At 36.0% G+C, this 27,219-nt stretch overlaps 1 pseudogene; it reads left to right on the top strand.

Moving 5' to 3' along the window:
* LOC114684898 overlaps window positions 1-27,219 on the top strand; it is an 84,269-nt pseudogene that overhangs the window by 36,913 nt on the left and 20,137 nt on the right.

The following is a 27,219-nucleotide window of genomic DNA, read 5'->3' on the forward strand; positions in this document are numbered from 1 at the left end:
GAAAGCTTTCCTCCATAGTTCTGTTTTTAAGGACTTTATTTTGTGTTTCAGCTATGCTGGAATATTCAGGGCCTCCCGTGGTTAAGATAGCTGTGCTCTAGTGAAGTCTTATTGCTCTGATTCTTATTAATTGTATTTATACATTTGTGTCTATGCATCTGGTTTTGGGGTGATTATAGGCCGAGGTGCTTATTTCTATATTTGTCGTTGTTGGGTGGGTGTTTTATTCCTTGCTTTCTGCTTCTCAAAGGAGTTTGGGAGAGTGTGGTGGCTGTGTTTTACTTATTTTCCTGGTCAGCTCTGCTGGTATGTTCACAGAGAATTTGGCTTAGCAGGGGGAGTGCCTTCTGGCATTGGGGGCTGGGACAAAGCAAAGAGTGTGTGAAGGAGGATAGAAGGGGAAGATCTGTGGGATCCCAGGAGATCAGAGCTGAGAGAGGACACAGAAGGCTGCCACGGTGTTCCACAGCAGAGCTGGGCTTGAGATGGGGGATTGCATCTTGGGAAGCAGAGGGAGAAGAGTCTGCAGGCAGGCTTCCTGGTTTTCTGGCAAGCAAGGCCTGTGGGAAAGCAGAGGGTGCCTACCTGTATTGGGGGCTGAGATAAAGCAACAAGTAGGGAGAGTGAGGTTAGGAGGGGATGGTATGTAGGATCCACAGGAGATGTGGGCAGTGGGGAAGGAAGGCTGAAGGTGGTGTTCTAAGGAAGAAACTGGAGGGGTTGGTTTGTAGATAAGGAGGGAGTAGTGAAGGCTTCAGTTATCTTACCTGTTTCTCTGTCCTGCTCAGCTGGTGTGTTCCTGTGAGTGCCTACTGATATTGGAGCCTCTGATGTTGAGATGAGTTTGGGGAAGGAAGGTAGGAAGAGAAGAGCTTAGTGATCTATTGTGGATGGGTCAGAGAGGAAAGGGAGATCCTAACAGTTCTCCTGCTATAGAGCTGGGTATGAGACTGGAGTACTGGATATCAGGAGCAGGAGAGGTTTGGGTTTGCCTTCAGACTACTTTTTTGCAGTGGCAGGAGCCCTGGGGTTAGAAGGTGTGCTTTTGCTTTAGGGCTGGAACAAAGCAGTGAGTGAGGAGAGGGGGATTAGAAGGAGAAATCTGTGGGGTCTACAGAGATGGGAGGGAGGAGGAAAAGGCTGATAAGTATTCTGCTAAAGAACTGGGAATGAGGTTAGGGGTTTGGATCTGGGGAACACAGAGAAAGAGAAGATCTGCAGACAGCCTACCTGGTTTTTCTTTTAAGTAACATTTAAGTTTTAAGTAATATTAAAACTTAAGATTTAAGTAATATTAAAAATAAATTTTAGAAAACTTAAATTCATAATTTACCACTACTCAAATTTATGTATATATGCATATGCACATTTTTCAAATTAAGAAAACGTTTTCAAAGATTTTTAGCAAATTATTGGGAAGGAGGACATATAAGATTTTATTTTAGTTATTTATTTTGCATTGTAGCAAATATCAGTAAAAATATTTGCTTCATAACAAACTTGTATTGTCTCCTAGTTTGGTCCAGATTTGAGGATGACTTGCTACTGTTCTCAGATCAGTGTGGTGCTCTCCGAGACTGCCATGGCTCTCAGTCATCAGGAGCCTTTACTAAGCATTAGGCCTATGTCCCACATGTCATACTCATAAGGCTTTGACAAGAGCTCTCAGTTCCTTATCATATAAGCCTCTATGTAGATTACCTGATGACAGCTCACTTGCTCTAGAGTTAGTGATCAAAGAGACAGTGGGGGCCCAGAATCTGTCTGTGATCTACTCACACACAATTGTTTCTGGCATGGCTGTTCTTTATGTTTTGAGTCCAACTCACACACGAAGAGGGAAATTACATTATCTTTGTTGGAGGGAGCTGCTTGGGAGGGCTTCAGTGGCTTCTTAACACACACACAGCATCACTTGAGTCAAGAGTATTTTATTTCTAATATACTTCTCCATACTTTTCAGGTTTTTGCCTATCTATATCCATATTCCTTTCATACTATCTAGACATCCATGATAAAAGTATACCATACTTAAGCCTGGCATCCCTTAAGCCCCCCCCCCAATACAGTAACAAAAGAGTGGTCAGGGATCTCCTTTTTGTCCCCATTCTGTCTCTGTGTCAGTATTACTGAAGAAATAACTTAGAAGAAGGATTTCTTTAGTTTTGGTGACTTGATTTCACGGTCAACTAGTCTCATCACTTTAAGCCTGTGAGAGGCGGAGCATTATGTGAAGGAGTGAGAGCTAAAGCAAAGCTGTTTGCCTCCTTCCCACCAGGAAACATAGCTATAAAAGAATGGCCAAGGTCCCACTACCCCTTCAAATGCAGAGCCCCAATGATCTGACTTATTTCAACCAAGCTAGCAACTTCTGAACTTTACCCCTCTCCCAATAGCTCCAGCAATGAGAAACCAAGTTTCCGTTAAAGTGAGATTTGGGGAAATGTATGAGGTCCAAATCATAATAGGAAAGAAAAGCTATTTTCAGTATGAAATATTATTACTTTATGGGAATTGTAAGGGAAAATGATTTTTATATTTTTTTAAAAATTTAATTATTTGACAATTTTTACATGTATATAAAACATCCTGGATAGTCTATCTCCATAACGTTTTCTCACACCCAACTCTAACCAATAGCACTTCATACTTGCCTGTCTTTCTCCAGATTCTCAAGTTCCAGTTTTGATGAATGGTACATGTAGTTTAACAAAGGGCATATGTGCAACACTTGGATTGGTACTGTCTTTTGGAACCTAGTTTAGTCACTTGTGGGTATACACCTGAAATCACTGCCTCCCATTTTTTTTTTTTTTGAATCAATTAGATGAAATAGTTCAGAGATGATCACATGGTTCCCTGAGAGTTTACTCCATTCATGCCTGGATGTCGATGGCCCATTCTTGATAGACTCAGTGCAGACATCTGTAGATGTTGATAGTTTTTTATTGTAATGGCTCTGAATAGGCCAGAAGAAGATATTTCACAGCCATGATTACTATATTTCAGCTCTTAAAATCTTTGTGCCTTTCATCCACATGTTCCTTGAACTTTTGAGGGATGGTGTAAATGTCTTGTTTAATGATGAGCACACTCTTACTACTCCATTGCTTGGGCATTAACAAATCTCTACATTCATCATAGTTTACTGAAAAAGAGAGGTATCTCTGATTAATGCTGACAATTTTAATGATCTAAAATATGAACAAAATATTTAGAAGATAGTTATATGTTATGTCAATTTATCTTACTAACCGAATTAATTCCCTCTCCCTAGATCTTATGAAACCCTGCCATAGGTCTTTTGAGTAGATTTACAATTACAGGTGTGGAGTCTGTGTAGTTGAGTTTCTACATTGTAAATCTGCCCAGAGATATCTAGACCATCTGTGGAATAATATATATGAATATGAGGTTTTTCACAGCAGAATTTCTGGTGTTTTCCTGAATAAGATAAAGAAGACTAATTTCATTAAATACCTTTTGTACTTAAAGTGTGTAGTACTCTCTTCTCAGACAGGCCTGTTCAATTACTCATTTCTTTCATCAAATGATTTGCTATTTTGGGGAAAATATGTATAAATTCACAACTGAACAAGACAGCAGATGATGACCATGAATGTTGATTAGGAGAGAGTCTACAAATTGATCTTTTGTGCCATATTGAATCTGTAGTAGGATGAAACTTATAGGTAATAATTAGAAGATCCAGGAATAGGTCAAAAAATTAACTATGCTGTTACTTATTTAAAGCTTTTTGAAAATTAGTAAATATATTAATCAATGTTGTGAGTAGCCTGAATCAAGACTGTGATGGACCAACCATCACTGCTGATTGGCCAAGACCTACATCTGGAAACGTGTAAGATTCAAATGGGGCTGCTTTAAGTACTGACTACCTCTGCTGACCATGCACTTTAAGGAATATTAGGTTTGTTTTGAGGAATCACCTATAAAAGAGACAAGGCAAATTCATCTGTGTCCACATGAGAAGGAAGATCAGTTAAGAGGCAGAAGAATGTGTCTATAAGGCTATAATATCCCTACTTTAAACCATGTCTCCTTTTGTTACCCTTTAAAACGAAATCTCAGTGTGCTAATTTAATTTTTTTATTAAGAAAAATTTTCCATTCATTTTACACACCAAAGATCCCCCTCTTCCCTCCTTCCCCTCCCTAAGCCTCCTCCTCTGAACCCACCTCCACTTCCTACCACAAGAAGACAAGGTCTCCCTTGAGGGAGTAGAGGCAAGTTCAAGCCCCTCACCCTGCCTCAAGGCTGCAAGAGGTATCCCATGATGGTAGTGGGCTCCAAAAAGCCCACTCATGCACCAGGGATGGATTCTAACTAATTTAATTTCTTGATGTCCTGTGAAAAGTAAAACTCTCAAATTTTGAAGAACACTCAAGAGAAAAAGTATTTAAATTTATAAATCATTTAACAAATGTGTGTGTGCATGAATAAGGAAGCTATGAGATTTGTGTGTTTGGGCATGTATTGGAATTCTTTTAACATACTGCATGAGGGTCCCTGAAGAAGAATCATACTTCATAGAAAAATTAATACTATTCTGATGTTAAAAGTATTTATTAATTATAAATAGGAACATGAAGATGAAAAATTTAATGAAACTTTTATATAAACTTATTAATACAATGAATAATATAGCATTTCAATGTGAAGTTATAAAATAGTTCACTATTATGTAATCACATTAGATTTCATTTCTGATTCAAATTATAAAGCAGTTATCATATTGGATATTAACAAATAACCCTGACCCACTTCTCTGGTGATCTGTCATGTATAACTTGATTTCATGAGGAAAGACTTCTTCACATACCTCAGCAGTCTGAATCCTATTTGTCTCCTTCTCTAGACACTCTCTAGACATGCTATTGTAATTAATAGAACGTAATTCACTGATCATGTGCTTTATCTCTGATAGGAGGGTTTTTTTTTTGTCTGTTTGATTTTTTTATTGCAAGTGAAACCTTGTGATTTTCCACAAATCAAAAATGGAGGTCTATATGATGAATGGAACCGCAGACACTACTTCCCAGTACCTATAGGAAAGAAGTATGACTATTACTGCCACAGAGGTTTTGAGACTCCATCGGGGTACCACTGGGACTACATTCACTGCACTGTACGAGGGTGGGAGCCTGCAGTTCCATGCCTCAGTAAGTCAATGTCTGCATTAGATCATGTTTAATTCTATGGAAGAGTGGAAAGAGAAAAGCACATACATAATTATATTTACGTCTCCCGTGACAAAATAAAAAATAGAAGAGTTTATGCACAAAAAAAGACTAGTTTCTGTCTTTTGTGAGTAGCTCTTCATGAAATGAACACGGAAAACAGAGACTATGAGAAGCCTTTATGACTTGCATATTTTATTTATAAAAACTAAAGATAAATGCTGCTTTTAAAAACACTAGTAAAGGTTTTGTTTTTGAATGCCACATATATTCATTTAACTATTATAAAGGTAAACTTTAGTTTTTTTTTTTTTAAACAAATGAATTTTTTTATTGAATATTTATGGTATACTTATGGTCCTTAGAGCAATGTGGTTTCCAGTATGTGGAGAATGGGAATTATTTACAATGGAAAGGAAACTATATACAGGACCAGTCTGTAACAGTCAAGTGTTACCCTGGCTACAGTCTTCCAAATGGTCAAGATACAGTTACATGTACAGAGAACGGCTGGTCTCCTCAACCTAAATGCATCCGTGTCAGTAAGTAACCAGCTCTGAAGTCACAATATGCTCTTGACTCCCCATCCCATCTATATTACCTGTGGCAAAATGCTTCTTTTCAAGTGTGTGTAAGTGAATACTGAGGATTCTTGGTAAGTATATAGAAAAGCAAACACACCTAATAGACATTACAACAAAATATTGACTAAACTTTTGTTTATAATACTATAAACTTTGAATCACATTGTTATTTGATTCAAATAATTATAATAATGTAGTTTAAAATTAAACAAATATGATAATAGCTACACACATCATTCATATATTCATGTAGTAATATGGCATTTTAAAGCTTTGCTAATTGTCTCTGAATCCTTTGTGATGTGTAACTGGAAATGAAATTCTAGGACATTGTGTGTCTGGTTTTCATGTTTTTCTCCAATCTCTGTACTAATATGTTTGTATTGATGATTACTTCTTGTTCTTTGTTCTTGAAAATGTCTGTGTGATGTCACACTTTATTTTTAAAATAAATGTCTATAAATTGTTACAACATAATAGTAATGTTTTAAATTCCTTTTCTTGAGCTGGAGAGATGGCTTAGAGGTTAAGAGCACTGGTTGTTGTTCCAGAGGTCCTGAGTTCAATTCCCAGTAATCATGTGATGTCTCACCTGTAATAAGATCTGATGCTGTCTTTTGGTGTGTAGGCATACATGCAGGCAGAACACTGTATATATAATATATAAATAAATATTTAAAAATTCCTTTCATGGGGTTGGGGATTTAGCTCAGTGGTAGAGTGCTTGCCTAGCAAGTGCAAGGCCCTGGGTCCGATCCTCAGCTCCAGAAAAAAAAAAAAAAAAAAAAAAAAAAAAAAAGAAAAAAAAATTCCGTTCATTATCATTTAGGTTTTAAAAAATATAATCCTAAGTCAATTTGCAGTCAATGAATTTAATTTTTCAAATGCATTTTCTAATTTACACATTTGTAATTATTTTGCTGCTATATTAAAGAATTCTAAAAATCAATATGAGTTATATGTATTTTTTGTTTACTTCAGATTGCCAACTTTTAAACTTTTTGATTAGATTTGAATGATATCTTGAATTTTCAGAACAATTTTGAAATAATCACATAATCATATTGTCATTTATGAATGTAATGTATATTTAAAAATTTTAGTCTGTTTTTGAATGCTTGTCAATTGTCTTCTGTTCTATCATTTTGCTGATGAGAAATTTTTGTTAGCATTATTTTTTGATATTGTCCATAATTTATTTAATCTCTAAGAATTTCTAATCTTCAGTGATTTAAATTTTATGTGATTAATATTAGTGACCTGCTTAAAATTTGTACTGAGTTCTTATTTTATAGTCTTTCTGTCATGCTGGTTTTGTTCATGTTTGTTAAGTGTGCTGATCTATATGTACATACTGCTTTTTCATGTTTCTGTCTTTTTATTTTTTTAAGTCCTATCCAGGTAAATTGATTTAGATTTCTTTCTCCAAGTAACTCAAAAAGATTTTAAAACAACTAACAGTTTTGTACCCACTTTCAAAGGACTCGTCTATGAAAAATCATTTCTATTCAGGAATAGTTCAAATATATTTAGAGTTCAGGTCAGTGGCATTGACAAATGAGTATGCTTATATGAATACAACCCCATCAAGCTAGAACCAGTCTTAATCTACTGAGGAATTTCTCTTGTTTCCTTCCTCTTCAACTCCACCACCCTAGGCAATAACTTTTATTTTTGTTACTGTAATGTTGTATTTCTACCACTTCATATCAATAGATTTATGAATCATGTTTTCAAACTTTAATTCCATAAGTTTTCTGTAGACTATCTGTGTTGTTTTTCTATGTTATGACTTGTATAGTAACTGACTTTTATTGTGGAAAGATACATTTACATATATATAATAATTTAGCTATCTGTAACATTTTAAGGAACATTTTGGCTATTTTAGATCTTGGCAATTTTTGAGCTGCTTATGAAAATTTGAAGACAAGCCACTGGATTAAAATTTATAATGTGTTTCTTAGATAAATATCTAAAATTAAAATTTATGAATACTATGGCATGTGCATGATTCAGTCTGTAATAATCTGGCATGTGGACTTTCAGGATGTTTGGGATATTTTGCATCCATAACAGCAATGAGCAAGCTTCAGTTGATTTATTTCCCTCTAAATATCAAGAGAGTAAGATTTTATATTCTAAACACATCAGTATATGAGAGTATTATTTTACTTTCATTTTATCTTCCTAGTGGGCTAATAATAGCAATCATCTAAGAATATCCCGTTTTAATTGGATGTTTTCTTGTATAATTTATTTTACAACCCTTTATGCATCTAGGATATGATTCATTGATCAAATTTTGTATGGAATACCCAGGGTCCAGGGAGTGTGCTACGTCTGCTGTGGGATATCTGAGGGAAAAACAATCTACATACACTATGCTCTTATGTCTGTTAACTTTATTCCTCTAAGACAAAATTCTATCAATAAAGCTATAGCTCCGTCAGGCATTCAGGACAAGAATAAATCTAGATACACCAAGTTCTTTATCTGTCTACTTTATTTCTCTGGGATGAAATCCTGTCTACAAATTTCAGTTCTGTCCAGTTCAATAGCCCAGAGTCCTGCTAATGACTAAACTCCTATGCCTCCAGCCTCATCTTCATCCTCTATTTCCTCAGTCTCCATCTCTGCTACTCTCTACTTCTGGCACTCAGAAAACTCTGCCTGAGATCTGCTTACCCTATACGGAACCTCTGTCTTCTCTTTTCTCTCATCCTGCCATTATGTCTGCTCTACAGAAAATGCCTGCTTTTTCTTTCCCTGGGCACGTGGTTCTCTGCCTCCTCAGTAATGTCCCTCTACCTTACCTTTCACCTTGATATGTAAAACCCCCCTTTGTTCTCAGACAATTTCTCTGGAGAGCCTCTAGGCCTTGAGGCATGGGGATGGTCTGAGGCTCATTTGCACATAAAACAAAGCTATGCATGGGGGCGGGGGGAGTTAGTTACCTAGAAGTTCAGCAGGTCTGGAAATATTTGGGCTAGCAAGAATTTCATACTAGAAGACAGCTGAAATATTAAAGGCTAGATGGCACCAAATATTCATAATAAATGGCTTGTCTTTTGACAGACCCTTGGCCAGTCAAAGTATAGCTTTAATACACAGCTGGATCTCTATGATACATTCTTATGGTTCTCCCCATTTGTGAATATATGTGTGTCTAAATAGTTATTTCTAGTAACTGTATTTAACACTCAGTGAGACCCAAGTAAACACTTGTGAATTATTTTTCTTTTTGTAGGACATTTTAAAACAATTTTAATTTTTTTGAGAATTTTCTTTTTATAGTTCTTCAAAATTTTATAAAATATCTTTTATTATATTCATCTATCCCCAGCTATTCTCTGGCATGTGTCCCTGCTACTACCCATTCAACTTTATGTCCTATTTTTTTCATCCTCCTCCTCAAGATTTATTTATTTATGTTTTTGTGTATGAGTGCTCTATCTGCACGTGTGCCTGCAGGCCAGAAGAGGACATTAGATCCCATTCCAGATTGCTGAGTCACCTTGTGGTTGTTGGGAATTGAACTCAGGACCTCTGGAAAAACAGCCACTGCTCTTAACCTCTGAGCCATCTCTCCAGCTCTACTCTTCTTTCTTCTCCTCTCCTCTCCCTCTTCCTCTCCTTCTCCCCTTCCCAATCCCCTCCCTCCCCTCCCTCTCCTCCTCCCAACCCCTCCCCTCCTCCCTCCCCCCAACCCCCTCCCCTTGCCCCCCTCCCCTCCTCTCCTCCTTCTTTTCTCCTTTTCCCCTCCTCCTCCTTCTTCTAACAACCTATGAAGTACAAGTTGTGCTGTTTCTATATTCTTACATGTGTGGTGTTACACTGGAGAGTGGCTGATTTACTAGGGGTTGGGGATTTAACTTAGTGGTAGAGCTCTTGCCTAGCAAGCACAAGGCCCTGGGTTCAGTCCTCAGCTCTGAAAAAAAAAAAAAAAAAAAAAAAAGAAAGAAAGAAAGAAAGAAAGAAAGAAAGAAAGAAAGAAAGAAACAATAACCAGGAGTGGACTCATAAAGAAAACTGATTCTTCCTTTGCCAGCAGCTGCTAGGAGTGGGATTCTGTGCCCATCAAAGAAAGAAACAATAACCAGGAGTGGACTCATAAAGAAAACTGATTCTTCCTTTGCCAGCAGCTGCTAGGAGTGGGATTCTGTGCCCATCCACCCCCACCGCCATGCTGGAACTGCTCTAGCTTGCACATGTGCAGGCCTTGTGCATTTTCTCACAACCACTCCGAATTCATAGGTGCATCTGACTTGTTGTACCCCAAATTCTGCTTCCTGGTAGTCACATACTGTTGTGCCCTGGGTACAAGACCCCTGAAAAGACCATTAGAGACACAAAGCTCACTGAAATGCAAAAGTAAGGTTTATTGAAGCAGGGACCTCAGTGGAGCACCAGTCAAGCACCCTGACAAAGTGGAGGCTAGAGGAGGTTCCTGCCCCTTTGCAAACTCAGTTTTTTAAAGGCAAAAACCATCAGGTTACATCATTTAGGGGTGCTAGTACGGGTGCAATTCTGATTGGCTCAAGTTTTAGGGGCTTTCCAGAATTTCTGTGTTATCTTACTTTGTTATTTTAACTGGTTGCTTGTCCAACTTTATAGACTACCTCCGGCATTGGGGCATTCTGTGGTTAATCAATGGTTACCAGATGGCTCTTCAAACATCTTGACTTTGTCGTGGGACCTATGTCAGCAGCTCTGAGAATTTTGAAACTCAGGCCTGTTTTAAGCTGGGATGAGGGGCTTGCTTGAAATGGGGGTGCTTTGGTTCCTAAGTACCTTTTCTGGCTCATCTACTCTTCTTGCCCTTTCCTCTCCAGTATCCTTGAGACTTTATAGGAGAGAATGTGATAAAGATATCCCATAAAGGTCTGAATATTTCAGCCTTATTTTCTGTATGTTGATCACTTGTAGGTACCTGTGTTAAATGAAGTCAACTGCAAATAGAATTTTCTCTGCTGAGAGTTGAGAGGTGTGTTAATTTATTGAAAATTCATCTCTCATACATGAATACTGTATTTACACCATTTTCTCATCTCTTTCCTCTCACCTATTCCTCTCTCTTCCTCCTCTATCAAATTCATGACCTCTTCTTTTTAACTGTGATTTTTCAAACACACACATACACACACACAATACCCTACACACACCCCCTATGAGTCCATTTAGTGCTGCTTGAATGTGTTTGAGATTGGATAACTTATTGAGAGGATCACTCCAAGAGAAGATTGATTTTTATCAATTAAAGCAAACTTTTTTTTTTTTTTTTTTTTTTTTTTTTTTTTTTTTGGTTTTTCGAGACAGGGTTTCTCTGTGTAGCTTTGTGCCTTTCCTGGGACTCACTTGGTAGCCCAGGCTGGCCTGGAACTCACAGAGATCCGCCTGCCTCTGCCTCCCGAGTGCTGGGATTAAAGGCGTGTGCCACCACTGCCCGGCAAAAGTAAATTTTAATTACATATAGCTCTTCATCTAGGGGTAGAGATTGTGAGAAGTTCTCTGCATGCAATGGCATGTCTACTGGTATTGTGCTGAACAACCTTATTTCTGAGATTTTTGTGGAGGCAGTTTATCTGTCATATATAGAAAAACACTATGTCACAGCAGACATCTTGATTCTCTGCCTTTCACAATCTTTCTGTTCCTTCTTCTATGATATACTTGGAGCCTTGAGTGTGTAGATTTTCTTGAAAATGAATTAACTAGGATTGATCAACCTACACTCAGTTGTTCTCTGTATTTTGTCCTGTTGTGGATTTCTGAATTAATCTCCATTTTCTGCAAAAAGAGAAAGTTCTTTGATGATGGGTGGGAGCAGCACCTATCTGTATTGGAGGATTTATTAAGGCAACTCCACATAGTTAAAAAGAAGGTTTATTTTGGGGGGTAACTTACAACTAGTAAAGAGGTTGGTTACAGGATCCAGGAGAGGTGAGATGCAGTCCAGCTGGGTTCTCTGAACAACTCCGCTTGATTTACCATCCACCATCCAGGATCACCAGGAACCAAGAGAGTCGACACATCCAGATCTCAGGTCTTAAGGGCTCCTATCTTGGCCTGCCTCAGGGGCAGATTATAGGTAGGTGTAACAGTTACAGAAAGCCTCACTATGGGTAGTACTTCCAGGTCAAAGCTGGAACAGCTGCTGACTACATACTTGTGAATACAGGGACAAGTGTTTACAATGCTGTCAAAAATAGAACTGGTCTAGTGAGGTAATAGTAATGGGCTCTACTATAGGGTATTTCACTATATTTGTTGTACCAGGTGTGAATTCCTGCATATTGATTAGGACTTGGGTCAAATTATACAGCTATTGGTTATCACTAATATATAAATTTCACTATTACACAATTAAGAATGTCTTGCTCTGCTGATCATTGTTGTACTTCTGTAGTCTTTATGCCTGGAGAGGGCTTTACTTGCTTTTCTCCCTTTACAGGATTGATTTGCTGCATCATTTGTAGATGCATGTTATTTTTCTGCAACTATGTCTTCCATATTCACATATGCAGCCTCTGGGAAACAAGCTTCTGCTTATCTTGGTGTTATAAGACATTAGTGGTAGCATCTCAGGTCTCAGGGAAAAGCTGAAGAACATCCTTTCCCCTGTTTATCTGTCACCTATTCGTCTTTCTGAAAATGGTTCTTCATAATGTTGCCCACTTTTTCTTTGTGGTTTGTTTTGTTTCTAGTGGATTTTGAGACTACTTAGTATGTTGTTGCTATTAGCCTTCTGTAGACTAGTGTTCTTTACAAGTATTTTCCCACTTTTACAGTTCAACTTACATTCTATCTGTCTTTCAAGAGCAAATGTTTGCTTTTTACCTTTCTTATTTTTATTATTTTTTGAGAATTTCACACAACATATTTTGATCACATTCACCTCCCTCTCCAAACTCCTTCCATATCTGCCTCCTGTCCCTACCAACCCACTCTATTTTTTTGTTCTTAAAAAAAAAAAAAATCAAGTCCTATCTGCGATGCCCCTCAGCTCTTCCGTGTGTGTCCATCCACTAGAGCATTGTCAGCCCTCTCCCTGTGACAGCATGCACATGATTTGCACAAGCTGCAGTCAGACAAAACCCAGCATCTATAGGGGAGGTAGGCACAAAGTCTCGCCCCTAAATGTGGCTCTATTGGTCAATGACAGCAAGCATTTGTTATGATGCTCTTCAACATAACAAAAAATTTCAGTTATTGGTTCTTCATTTTGTCATCTAAAATGTCATTGCCTAAGCCAAAAGCAAATGTTTTTCTAGAAGTTTATATTTGACATTTAGGTATATGATAAATATTTGTGTTTATTTTATATGAGTGTGAGAAAGAAGTTTATGCTTATTATTTTGCATTAAAATGCCTAAATGTTAAAGTTTTATTTGATAAAAGATTATCTTCTACTATAAAATTGGTATTAATTATTCTTAAATATATACTAGTCCTATGTGTGTGTGGTTACTGACTCACTGTTCTTTTCCACTGCTCTGTATACTTCTACATTCACCAACATCACAAATATCTTTAGTGACTATTCTATTATATAAGACTATTACCTTGTAACATTAGATTTTTGATTCCTTTCTTTCTGAACAATTTAATTTATAACATTCAAATGTTAAACAAAAGTATAGACTGTAGAAACCTATTGGTGGAAAAGTGTGATATTTCCATTAATTAACATATCTTATAATGTTTACATTAAGTTTAAAGTATCTAGATCATGGAACATTTTGAAGAATTATTTTGCTGTTATGGTCCCTTGTCCCTTTTTAAATGAGCTTGCTTTTAATATAAAATGTTTTTCTGAAATAAAATTAGAGACAACTGATATAGTATAATTTAATTTTTTATATTAATGATTAGGATATAACTGTGTAGTAAGTTAGACCTTTGGTTTTTTATAGCACCAATAACAACAGAAAAGTCCTGTGTTATTCTGTAAATGTTTAGCTAGTACATGTTTTTCATACTGAAGCAAATATATTCATCTTAAATATTTTTCTTGAGTGAGTTGTATAGTCTATGTCTTTTAAACTCCATTAATTTTTAATTTGTCAAATTAATTGATATGGATGCCCATAATATTCCCTGATGTTTCTTTTAAAATAATTTGCACACATACACACACACACACACACACACACATTTCCCATCATTGCTGATATTGATATCCTGTGCTGTCTCTACTTTTCTCTGCTAAATCTGTGTAAATGTTATTAACTTAAGGCTCTTCTATATTATCAAGGTGTAATGTTTATTTTATTTAGGAATGCATTTATGTATTATAAACATTATTCCTTGTATTTTTGTTTCATTATTTTAGTTCAGGATGTAACATGCCCTCCCCCACACATCTACCAACTTTAACTTTAATTTCTTCTTTTTCCAATGTTTTAAGAGAGTCTCGGGTAACTAATATGGGGCTACTGTCCTTTTTAATGTGTATGTTGGGTGCAGCCAGCTTCCTTTATGCTATTGTTGTCTTATCATGGATATGTTTATGTTCTTTATCATTGATACTTGGATGCAATGGGTGAGCATTACCAATTAGTTTTCTGGGAATTTTTGCTTGGGGAAATAAGAAGTGGCCACACTGTATTTTATTTCACATCCACCACAATCTTTTAGTAAAGAAACAGTACTTTGTTAGAACACTTGCTGTTAGTGCTTGAGATTGGATATCTGCATGAACGGAAGCTAAGTTTGATAATTTTGTTTCCTTTGAAATTTATTTAGACTGGTTTGGGAGCTTTTTCTTTCCAACTAGTGTGTTCGGAACATCAATAAACCTCTTCTGGGATCTTACTAAAGGATTTGGGTAATCAAAAGGAACTGTCCCACCTTTTCAATTTGAGTATCTCACATTGCTGGTGTTCTGGGAGCCTTTGATCTTACAATTTGCAGCCGTTTTTCTTCTTCTGTTCTATTGCATCACAGAGTCTTGTACTATGCTGAAGTATGCTGACATCTGGCCAGAGATCTAGAGGATGGCAGTGGAGACCTGCAGAATTCTACCTCGGGTTTTCTTTCTGTTCTGCTTTTCTATACCACAGATCCAGTAACTCTGATCTCTTTGAGAACAGTGATTTTTTGTTTCTTAAATTCAGTAAAATACCTATTTTTTTTTTTCTGGTCAGGTTTCTTCTCAGTGTACTATTTTCTGGAAAATTCGTCCATAATAAAGCCTCCTTGATAACAGACCTCATTAGTCTCTTGCTACTCTGGAATTCTAGTCTGGGGCTCTTTGTCTTCCAATAACAGGCACTGGTAATTTGCACCCAAACTTTTCATTCTACTTCTTGTTTGTGGCTGGCACTCTCTTTTTCTTTTCTTTTCTTTTCTTTACAATTTGTTACATTCCTTTACAAAAATCACAATTCATTACCTTTCCCACATTTGACTTTTGCATGATCTCTGTTCATCATTTTAGGTTTTCATAGTTTGTCCTTGCATTAGTATTTGCTTCCTTTTTCAAGTTAACAAAGTGAAAGACTTAATGATTTTTATTCTTTATTCTTTCCCAGTAATTTGATGGTGTTCCTTTCTCTTCACTACTTAGTGTTTCCTCCCAATATTTTATCTAATCCTTTAATTGTCATTTATAGAAAATATTTAATGTTTTATTCTTTGATTTCTTACTTATCCATAAATAAATGTGTGTTCTGAGAAAAAAATATATATTTTTCCTAATAATAGGAATTATACTTTTGTACTTTCTTTTTTTAATTAAATTTTTCATGGAATATGTTTTCATCTGGTACATTTCACAATGAAATATTATTCTGATGATAAGAAAAGTGAAATTAAAAAATTTACTTTTACACTTTTAAGTTCAGTTATTAAAGATATGAGGAGGTATCATTTTGTCATGAGAAGATTAATTTTTCTGTTTCTCATGATCTTCTTTGAACATTGAACTTCTTTGAACATTGAACATCCATTGTATTTTAGGCATGAGGTGTAGCCAGGAGTTTTCCTGTGTTCTGCCTGGTCCTACAGCAGCTCGGATCCAAGTGAACACACAGAGGCTTATATTATTTACAAACTGTTTAGTCTATGGCAGGTCTCTTGCTAGCTAGCTCTTATATCTTAAATTAATCCATAACTATTAATCTATGTATCGCCAAATGTTCCATGACTTTATCTGTGTGAAATTACATGCTGCTTTCTGGATGATGGGATGGTGTCTCTCTCTGGACCCCATCTTTTCCCTTTCTTGTCTCTCTCCTATTCTGCTTGCCTCTAAGCTGCCTGGCCAAAGGCCAAAGCAGTTTATTTATTAACCAATAGGAATAACATATATTCACAGCATACAGAAAGACATCCCCCAGAATGAGGTTACAATGGCATTTCAAATTCTTGAAACTGGAGTCTGTAGCAACTGTGCAGATAGATTTTCGAAGATTATCACCCAACCACAGGAACCCTAACTGAGTAAATAAGTCTAGGTGACTTAGAGAGCCAATTATTCTCAGGTTTAAAGAAAATGCAAGAAAAAAATGTATTATTCAACATTCAGACTTTCTGTAGGATTATGAATTCACTTGGAAAAAAAATTTAACACAATTTTAGAAGTAATTATGAGTGATTTAAATCTTGCTATGTTAAAAAATTCAAACAAGATATTGTGTATCTTTAAACCTATGATTTGATTTCTTTGGTTCAGGAATGTGAATGATTTTGATTATTTTAAGTCTTCATGTATAAGTGACTAACAGCTATTTTTAATATCTTTTTCTATTGTAAATCCTTAAGCTACTGAGCATGCACTCATCTTTTTTTTATTCCTTTCTCCTTTAGAGACATGTTCAAAGTACGATATAGAGATTGAGAATGGGTTTCTTTCTGAATCTGATCATACATATGCTCTAAATAGAAAAACACACTATAGGTGCAAACAGGGATATGTAACAACAAATGGAGAAACATCAGGAACAATTACCTGCCTCCAAAATGGATGGTCAGCTCAACCCTCATGCATCAGTGAGTACTTCATAATATTCCTGCCATTATACTGGTGATATATAAGGTTTAGCTTTATTCTCCTTTGAGGTGGCTGGTGTTGTTTCACTTGAAAGATGAGTTTTAAACTTCAAGAAAAAAATATTTCACTATTTGTTTTTCCTTTTGGACTCATTCCTGCTTTGTAGAATATCAGTTTATTTCCTTTTCCAATGCTTTAAAATACCCTATAGTTTTAAATTTAGGAAGAATTCTTTGACTAGCTGCCTTTTAAAAGATACTGTGCCTTGCATATGAAAGCCTTTGCTCCTAGATATAAAGGCCAAGTTTTAGGTGAAGATACATGTCCATGTTTTAAATCACAGAATATGTGATAACCTTATAATATGTATTTGACACTATCAGTTAATGTCTGTCTCAGAAGGTTTCCCTCTTAGAAATTCTTCCCAAATATTTTGATATTGGAAAGAAAGAAATGTTCCCAGGTAACATCAAATTTTCATGTTTTAGTACCTACAGTCATTGAAAGTTTTCTGAGAATAATGAGTTCAGCTTGTCTTACTTATCAGAAAGCTAACTAGTGCAATTTTTCAAGAACTATGCAACATAACTTAAATGATGAGGTGATTTAATATATTTATTGCTTTTTTAGTTTCTATTTTTCATTTATTGTACTTTTAGAGGATCTATTTAAAGAAAGAGCAATTAAAATTATTCCCATGTAATATTCATGTATATTAAATTATAATTTACAAGCCTTTTTGGATATGCAATATTCAATATTGCATATGAACTACTAAATATGGGACATCAGTTCACAAAGGTTTATTACCCTTCTCTAAAACAAAATATATCTGAAATTGTCTATTTATTTGCAGTATGTGATAAATATAAGAAAAAAATGAGCTGAAAAATTATTTTTAAAATAAAGTTTTATAAAACTTAACTGTGGCAGTAAATGCTAATCAGAGTGTAGTTTTTATTTAATAACTATTTCAGGAAATTGATTTATTGTTGGTCTTCTAAGGATGTTTTTATATAGTATTTAATTGTTATCATATATTAACGTATGACTACTTTTCTACTCAAAGAAATTGCTCAGATTGTCCATTGACACATTAATGAAATCTTCCATTTCATTTTGGCATTAGAGTCTTGTGATAGGCCTATATTTGAGAATGCTGGAACTAAAAATAATAGCACATGGTTTAAACTCAATGATAAATTAGACTATGAATGCCATATTGGATATGAAAACAAGTATAAACATACCAAGGGCTCCATAAAATGTACATATGATGGATGGTCTGACATACCTTCATGCTATGGTGAGTACGATTTTCTCTGGGATTTTTCTTTTTACAAGGCAAAAATAAATATTTATGTGTTACTTGAAAATACAAACTTCCTAGGATCTTCCTTCTGATTCAATGTAAACTGGGAGAAAGGACTATTTTGAAGGCTAAAGCTGATCATGTTTGTTTTTATTATTGCATTGCATGCATTTATTTATCATATATGTGTACAATGGTTATAAGTGTGCATCTATGGAGGTGTGCACACCACATTACTCATGAAGATGTCAAAGAACTTGTGAGTCAGCTCTCTCTTTTCATCACGTGAGTCCCAGGATTGAACACTTGTCACCAAGCTTGGAAGCAAGCCCCCTCACTGACTGAACCATCTCAGTGGCCTGATAATCTGCATTTTGGGGTTTTTTGTTTGTTTGTTTTTGTTGTTTTGTTTTGTTTTTTTGGTTTTTCGAGACAGGATTTCTCTGTGTAGCTTTGTGCCTTTCCTGGATCTCGCTCTGTAGACCAGACTGGCCTCAAACTCACAAAGATTCGCCTGCCTCTGCCTCCCAAGTGCTGATAATCTGTTTTTAAAATAATGTACTTATGAGGTGTAGACAGCATATTCTTATGACTCTAGCACTATAACCCTGGAACAAGAGATTTTAAATTTGAAGACATGTTGGGCTACATAGTGAGTCTCTGTTTCCATAAACAAACAAACAAACAAACAACAAACAAAATACATTAAATTAATTATTCCTTTGTATGACTTGTGTATATCAAGTATCTCTGACTAAAGTATACTTGTGTCATTATCTTAAAGGCATGCTCTTAGTTATTTAAACTAGGTCTCCAGTTTCAAAATTATGATTTGAAATATGAATAAAGGTCATGCAAATTTGAAGAGTGGGAAGGAAAGAGATGGATAAGTCGCAAGAGGAAAAAAAATTGAAAGTGAAAGGAAAAATATTGGCTCAGGACAAAGGGCTGCCTCTAGATAGAGAGGAGACAGATGTGGCATATAGGAAAATGGCAGTTTATAAAGGTACAAGGGGAAACCTGTGTCAGGGTGAAGTGTTTAATTTTATTTGGACATGTTTATTAGGTGAGCCACATGGATTTTTGACTTCAATATTTTGATAGCTGGACCTTGATAGTCAGCCTCAGGAGGAGAAAGTGGCCAAATAAGGGAACAGACCTTGGTGGCTAGCTTTACCAATGTAATCTAATGATTTATAGGAAGGCAGAGGCAATGAGAAGGGCAAGGCCTGCCAGAGCCATGTTTGCCATGCCTGGGTGGCCAGAATTCCTTTAGAAAGGATAGCAGCAGAAATTTAGAAAATTGATTGCAGCATCAAGCATCCACTCAAATATAACTCATTAGGGATGTCTACACCTGGCAAGGTGGTACATGTCTGTAATCCTAGAACTTGGGAGGTAGAATTATGAGCGTCTTGAATATGAGACCACTCTGGGCAACATATGAAGACTTATCATAAACAACAAAGAGATTCAAATGACGCTGCAAATTAAAAAAAATCAAACTAGGCAAATGGTGATTATTAATTTCTCTCTGATTATAAGCAGTTCAAGATTGTGAAATCAGGACTTTCTACGATATAATACTAAAATAGAATGCAAGGATAGGGCTATTAGTTCATTAGGACAAGGCTTGTCGACCCCATGACTTTAGGGTCAGTCTTAACATTATAAAAATAAAATAAAATATACTACCGAATTATTTATTAATGTGACAAAACCTTTCCTGTGGAGATGATATGCCCCAGATAAGGCGTTCATGATCAGACATCATACAGAAACCACCAAACTCAACTTGATGACCCATGAGTTTTATTGGGTTACTGAAATATGAGTGAAGGTTGCTTACAGGACCAGAAATGACTCAAAGACTGCTGCATTGCCAAGGCCCACCCAGCATGGGTAACAGCTCACAGAAACATATAACTGGAGTACACTGCACAGCCTATACACCAGATTGGAGAGTGTTTTTACCAAGTGACTCAGTTGCTCTAAACCTCTTCCAGAGAGTTGGGCTGGTTTTAGCTTCTTCCAGGCAGCTGATATAGTCTCGAAATCTTCTATTTTTACATCTAGGCTTGTTTGAGTATCTTCTTTGCAGCTTGCCTTCTCTGAGAATGATTCATCAGTTTGGCTTGTTTACTTGGGAGAAAGTTACCTACTGGATCTGGTCAGTTTTCAGGGACTTCCTGGAGCTATTTAGAGATCTTTACCTTCTTGCTAAAGGAGCTTTCCTACAAGATGGAATATTTTAACTTTGGATGAACTGTCACATAATGAATTCAGATAGTTTTGCAGACCTGGTGCCACACCCCTGATACCTATAACTAAATAAAACCCTCTTCTTATTAAAATTTATTCATGGTTATGGTGAATATGAGTGACCCCAGACCTTTAATAACTGTGAGTCTTGTTAAGGCTGATTTTTCCCAGGGAATCTAAAAATCTCAATATTAAAGCAAAGGAATTATTGGGGACTGTTTCCAGAAGCTCTAATGTGTGCCATACTTGTGTGTCCTCTCACAAAATGAGGTTTTGGTTATTTGCTTTAGATATTGCTTTTAAATATCTTTCATTTTTGTTTTTAACTCCATACTAGCACTTGACTCTTGAAAGTTGGAATTTTCTTTTATGTATAAACCTAGTTTTTAAATTGTAATCTCTAATTTTATAAATTAGTAAATATGGGAGATTTCAAACAAGAAAAAAGTGTTTATTTTTTGTAACAACAATGCCAACAATTTAAAAAAATAATTGAAATGGGGAATGCTACAAATTCTTAATTTAAGTTAGATTGATTAACAGTTAATAAGATTTGGAAATACAACAAAATAGCTTAGTGTATTGTAAATATTGAAACAATTTATGTTACTGTTTTGTCCACGTTTTTTATGTTCTTTTTTAATTTAAAATAAACTAACTATATTTTCCTAACTTCAAATACATTAGAAATGACTTTACCTGTTCTACTTTCTCAAGTATATTAAACTGAAATAATATTTTGAAAATATCATACACATACTGTATAGTATTAATTTCAAATATGAAAGAACAGTTGTGTATTGTAAGAAAAGGGTAGTTGTAAATTTAACATTAGTAATCCTCTGCACAATTCAGACCCAGTAAAAATAAGTTAATTTCATTTTTTCAAGTCTATGACTTATGTATTCCATCAATATACATTCCTCAGACTTCCATATGAATGTAGGGGCTATAGCAAATGTAATATTCAACACTTTTCATATGGAAGATGGTTACTGATGCTTCCCTGTGAATGCACATGAGAGAGATAAAACTACTTCTCAATGATTAAATGTATTCTCTAATTATTTTATTTTTCAAGAAAGAGAATGCAGCATCCCCTTACTATCACCACACTTATTCGTCAATCCCAGGAATGACAAATATAAAGTTGGAGATTTGTTAAAATTTTCTTGCCAACAAGGACACAGAGTTGGACCAGATTCAGTGCAATGCTACCACTTTGGATGGTCTCCTAGTTTCCCACATGTAAAGGTCAGTATCTGTTTTACATTTGGTGAATGAAAATCAGAAGTTTATTTTCCTTCTCCTAATATCCCCTAGCCTTACATTGTGTCCATAATCTTAAACATATCCAGATATATAGACAGCCATGATGAAGCTGCAGGTTGTGTGGCTAATACACAGTCACTGATTTGCAAAGTTAATCCCAGGCTAGCTTAAAATATGTTATCAGTGTTTAAGCATGCAGACATGATGGCTGAGAGTACAAAGACGTCTCTCATTTTGTCTGTATTACCATTTATACTGGCATTTTTACAGCATAAGCATTTCCTCACATTGCAAAAAGAACGTCTAAACTGTATGAAAGCAGATTTTGATGAATTCATTAGCATTTATTAAAAAATTTAAACACATTAATCAGAGATGTTTTCTACAGTGCCAACATTTTTTTACCAATTGATACCTGTATGTTAAACATATTCAGGGAGTGTGAAAATCACTATAATTGACACAACTACAATTGCTGACTGGGTTCCTGCATTTTCAAGGTATCAGGTTTGCCACACACTGTACCACCTTCAATATGCTTTCAGTGCTATTTCAATAGAAATGTTACAAACTGTGAAATGTCAGTCTAGTGTAAATACTATTGATTTAGTAAAATGTCATAAAAAGTGATATGGTGAATAAATTCTTAAAAGAATTTTTATCTACTAGATTTTTAGACTTCAAGATGGACATTTTCATTTATAGTTACATAATATTTCCACAGTAGATAAAGTAGGACCATGTGACCAACCTCCTGAACTCCTCAATGGGGAAGCTAAGGGAACAAAGAAAGAAGAATATGGCCATGATGAAGTGGTGAAATATGATTGCAAGCCTGGATTTCTCTTGAAGGGACCCAGTAAGATCCAGTGTGTTGATGGGAACTGGACAACATTGCCGATGTGTGTTGGTAATAAAAATTTAATACTTAGACTCTGTTTTGTATTGCATGTGATGCTTTAACCATAGATACACATTTGTGAAATATCTTTCTGCAGAGGAGGAGAGTACATGTGGAGACATTCCTGAAATTGAGCATGGCTCTGTCCAGTTTTTTGTCCCTCCTTACCATCATGGAGATTCAGTGGAGTTCAACTGCACAGAAAACTTCACAATGATTGGACATATGTCAGTTTCATGCATGAGAGGAAGGTGGACCCAGCTTCCTCAGTGTGTTGGTAAGATTATGTGCCTCAAATTGATACTTAATGAAGTGTAATATTTTTATTGCAGAAATATTTCTATGTGTGTGTGTGTGGGGGGGGTGTGTGTGGGTGTGTGTATTTGTATTTAGAAATCTTCTTGGAAAAATCTAGTTTTAGATAATATAAATCCAAACTATTATTGTTTATAATTTAATGTGTGTCTACAGATGAATGAAAATTATTAATATAATCTATAAAAGGTTGTTTACCTTAAGTTAAATCTAGTTGTTGGTTATGAATTTTCTTGTGACTAAATGTAAATAATAATACCCAAGAAGATATCACAATGTTACAAAATACCATTGCTGTTACTATATGGCACTCTCTGTTATTATTGAAAAATGTCCACAATGAACACCATGCAGACACAGCAGGCAGTGGCCAAGGGGGCATGGCAGAAAGCGACTCACACCATGCAGATGTGGCATCCACATGGAAAGTTTTAATAAGGGGGAAAGGGGGGAGAATATGAAAAAGAGAAAGAGAAAAGGGAAGAAAAGGAAGGGAGGAGGCTGTGCTACCTCATGACAAGGGAAGGAGGAAGAGGGAAAAGAAGGAAGAGAGAGAAGGGGAGGGGTTTTCTCTTAAAGAGGACTTTATATAAGATGATATCAGGATGCTGGGCAGGTCCCCAAGGGGCAGGTCTGAATGCTAACATTACTCTTTTTTTGATTATTATAAGAAGGTGAGTTATGGATAGCAAATGGGGGGAAATAGGGTGCAAAATTCTCAATACTGCTTCCTGCTGATTTTGGTATGAAGTGGGGAGGGAGAAGCTGGGGGTTGGGTCACACACAACGGAAAGTTTTATTGAAGAAGCATTCAGTTAGCTGCCATTGTGGAGACCTCAGGTATCTGTTCCTTGAGGGAACTGAGAAGACAGGGTGCTCAGAAAAAATTTACTGTTATTATTGGTCTCATGAGCAGGGCTAGCCATGGGAAGAGCGATAACTGCCAGAAAGAATGGGATGGAAAAGTGTCCTGCTTGTACAGAAGAGACAAGGGTGGTTGAGTCAGATGAAAGAGCAAATATGCTTTTGAGTCTGGAGTGGTGGCACCAGCAGTGATATTCCAGGAGCTTGGGTGGGAAGAGGCATGCCAAAATGGGAGATGATGTGTTCCAGAAGTACAGGAGACATTACATCTTCTGTTTCTTTGAATGTGGGAAATGACTCTATCCTTACTGTAAAAATGTCAATGAATTAAGAGATAAGTTTTTTTTTTTTTTTTTTTTTTTTTGGTTTTTTTCGAGACAGGGTTTCTCATGTAGCTTTGCACCTTTCCTGGAGCTCACTTGGTAACCCAGGCTGGCCTCGAACTCACAGAGATCCGCCTGCCTCTGCCTCCCGAGTGCTGGGATTAAAGGCGTGCGCCACCAACGCCCGGCTCGAGATAAGTTTTTATGAGTGGGCATGTGGGTGAAGTTAGCCTGCGAGTATTTTCCCAGTTCATTTCTTCAGCTGGTATAGTGGCTGATGATGTATCTGGAGGGCCTTTGAGGGTTTGGCCTTGGCACAAGTCTGGCAGGAGGGGTAGATCTGTGCAGGAACCTGCCAGTGTTTGTAAAACATGTGGAACATATTTACATCTTGGTGTCATAGCAAAAGCTATGGCTTTCGATTAAAAGGTATGAACATTTTCTAGGGCCTGTTTTCAGCCTAATGAAACACATCCTTAAATCTATAATGAGAGGAAATTCACTGAATAGAAGTGGTTGAGTGAGTGAAGGAGGAGGAGGGACGCTTCCATACCCTCTCTAATGCTAACCTGTCTCTAAAATCTGGGAGCAGTAAAGTCCAGAGAAAATTATGGACTCACAAGTCTGTCTGTAGTCAGTGCTCTTTCAGTTTATCAAAACTGTATTTATCAATGTTAAAATTCTGAACCTCTGAAATTATATCTGAAACCAGTTTATCCTGTACCATGAAGTCTATGAATGAGGTATTTGTCTGTATTTTTAACAGGAAACTTAATAATGAGCTACCAAGTTCTTGTAGACTTGAGATTGTGGAAGAGAGCTGTTAGTTGGCAAAATATACATTAGTACCCTGGTCATCAGATCTAAGAAAGATAAGTTAAAAAAAAAAAAAAGGAAGTGAGGCAGATTTCCGATTTTCACATAAACAAAGCTTAAAGCAACTTCTTTTTATCTAATTCACCAGAGAGCAGTCATTATAAAGTAAGTTTATCCCTTTTTGAGTCTGGTACTAAGGTGAACTGTGTCTAGATTTAGTATTAGCTCTAAAAGAATGAGGCCTATGAATTTTACATAGAGAACTGAAAAGCCAGCTGAAGCCTTGGTTGCTGCTGTTGAACTGACAAAGCCTGGTTGTCAAATGACATTAAAGATATGAGAAGGATAAATTTTACCTGAGTTAGTGATTTAAAGTGACAGAGACTTACTTGCTGGCTATTTAGACAGTCACTCCGGGGTCCTCCATGGTTGTTGAGGGCAGAGGTCTCAGGGTGACAACATCAGTCTTCAGCTACCAGATCTAGGCCTGCCAGGCATCAGAAGATCCAACAGTTATGGGGTAGTAGCTTGTGTGGAGGACCAGCCTACTTTGTCTAGGCAAAAGTAAGGCAATGGATTTCCAAGAGTCCTGTGTTCCTTAGTCTGAAGAAGGCCCTGGCAAAAGTCCAGATAAAAGGCAGTACTTGAAGTGAAAGGCAGTTTTTGCTCAGTGGTTGGTGCTACACTCTGGAGCAAGTTCTGGGTTGAAGTTCTTCTGTGCCCATCTATCTTCTTTGGAAGAAATAAAGGTGCTGCCAGGAGCTAGAATGTCACTCTATCACAAAAAAACAAACAAACAAACAAAAAAAAAACAAAAAAAGGAAAACCTTTTAAACATTTCAAATGCTGTATTTGCGGATCTCTGAGACGCCAAGGATTGTCTTTCTATTAGGTATGAATGACTGCATCTTTAATAAATAGCTAAAAGTATCTTGGTGCCTACATTCACTTTTTTCTAAAACTGGGGTTTTTCTTATAGTATTCATGGGTCATTACTTCAGAATGGTCCTTGATACCCAGAATTTACTCTTCATTGGAATTTTAGTGTTGGTTAATGCCAGAGAAACATGGAGCTCCTTTGGAAAGGGTATTTATACCTGTGTTGTTTAGTGATATGTTCTCCAGACACTGAAGACTGACCTATTCAAAAACAGTTTGCCATGTAAATCAATGCTTCTATAATTAATCATTACATTTTTGCTAAGCAAACACATTTTTTTTTCAGATGTCTACTTCAGTACTTTAAAGCCTATTCACATGACTGTTTTAAAACTGTTTAACAAATAATTTTATATGGGTGAAAAGTCAGACATTTCACGAATGAAAACAATTTTCCATTCTGTTACAAAGTTATGTTTTTATTATTTGTTCAGAGTTCTGAGTTTTGTTCTGATGGTTGATCTGCCTGTAGTGACCTTCATATGATCCTCTTCAGTTATCATAAGCTTTGCTACAACATTAAGCTTACAGTACAAACATTTTTATCCTGACACTATACATTCTTACCCTGCTCCATATCTTTAGCTTTCTCTTGACCAATAAGAGATTCTTATGAAACAAATCAATCACACAGTCACCATGCCCCTGTGACTATTGGTCTTTCTTCACTTACCTTTATAACTTGCATCTTCCTGTGAACCAGTCTTAAGGAAGGGACTAATTCTCAGGTGTCTTGAATTCTTGAATTACTCTGGTCAATATTTTAAGTATTGTTTTAGATGAAAGTTATAGTACTTTGACTAATCACTTTCTTTTATTTACTCTATCCATTCATATTTCACTCTACATTTCAAATTATTAACAAATGTTATCCAGGACCTATACTGAAATTTTGTCAGATTCAAAAAGAATTTTGATCTTCAGTTAGTAATTATAAAACATAACGCATTAAAAGGTATATATATATATATATATATATATATATATATATCCCTTACTTAAGTCATAACACAACCAAACGTTTTATTAATACAACACAGTATTGTTATATTATAGGATGATCTAGCATAGGAAATAACTTCTTATAGACTCTTACTCAAATCCAGTTCTTCCTCCTGATGCAGATAGTGACTACAAGCATATAATATCTTTTACAAATTCTTGCTCTGAAACAATTGTTTTATACACAATATATCTAGATATTATTTTTTAATAACACATCTATCAAAAAGGATATTCAAACTAGCAAACTTTTTATAATCTATCTGCTCATGTTTTCATTTTAATATTTTTAACATCATGGACTAGAATTAAGATAAGGGATAGCAACAAGTTTGGGTCATTTCATAATTATTTCCTATGTAGAGCATCTGAGACACTGATTTCCTATGCATTTGCAGTTGCCAAGTACACAAATCGCTTCACAACACAAAC

The sequence above is a fragment of the Peromyscus leucopus genome, chromosome 15 (assembly GCF_004664715.2).
Source record: "Peromyscus leucopus breed LL Stock chromosome 15, UCI_PerLeu_2.1, whole genome shotgun sequence".
NCBI classification, from domain to species: Eukaryota; Metazoa; Chordata; class Mammalia; order Rodentia; family Cricetidae; genus Peromyscus; species Peromyscus leucopus.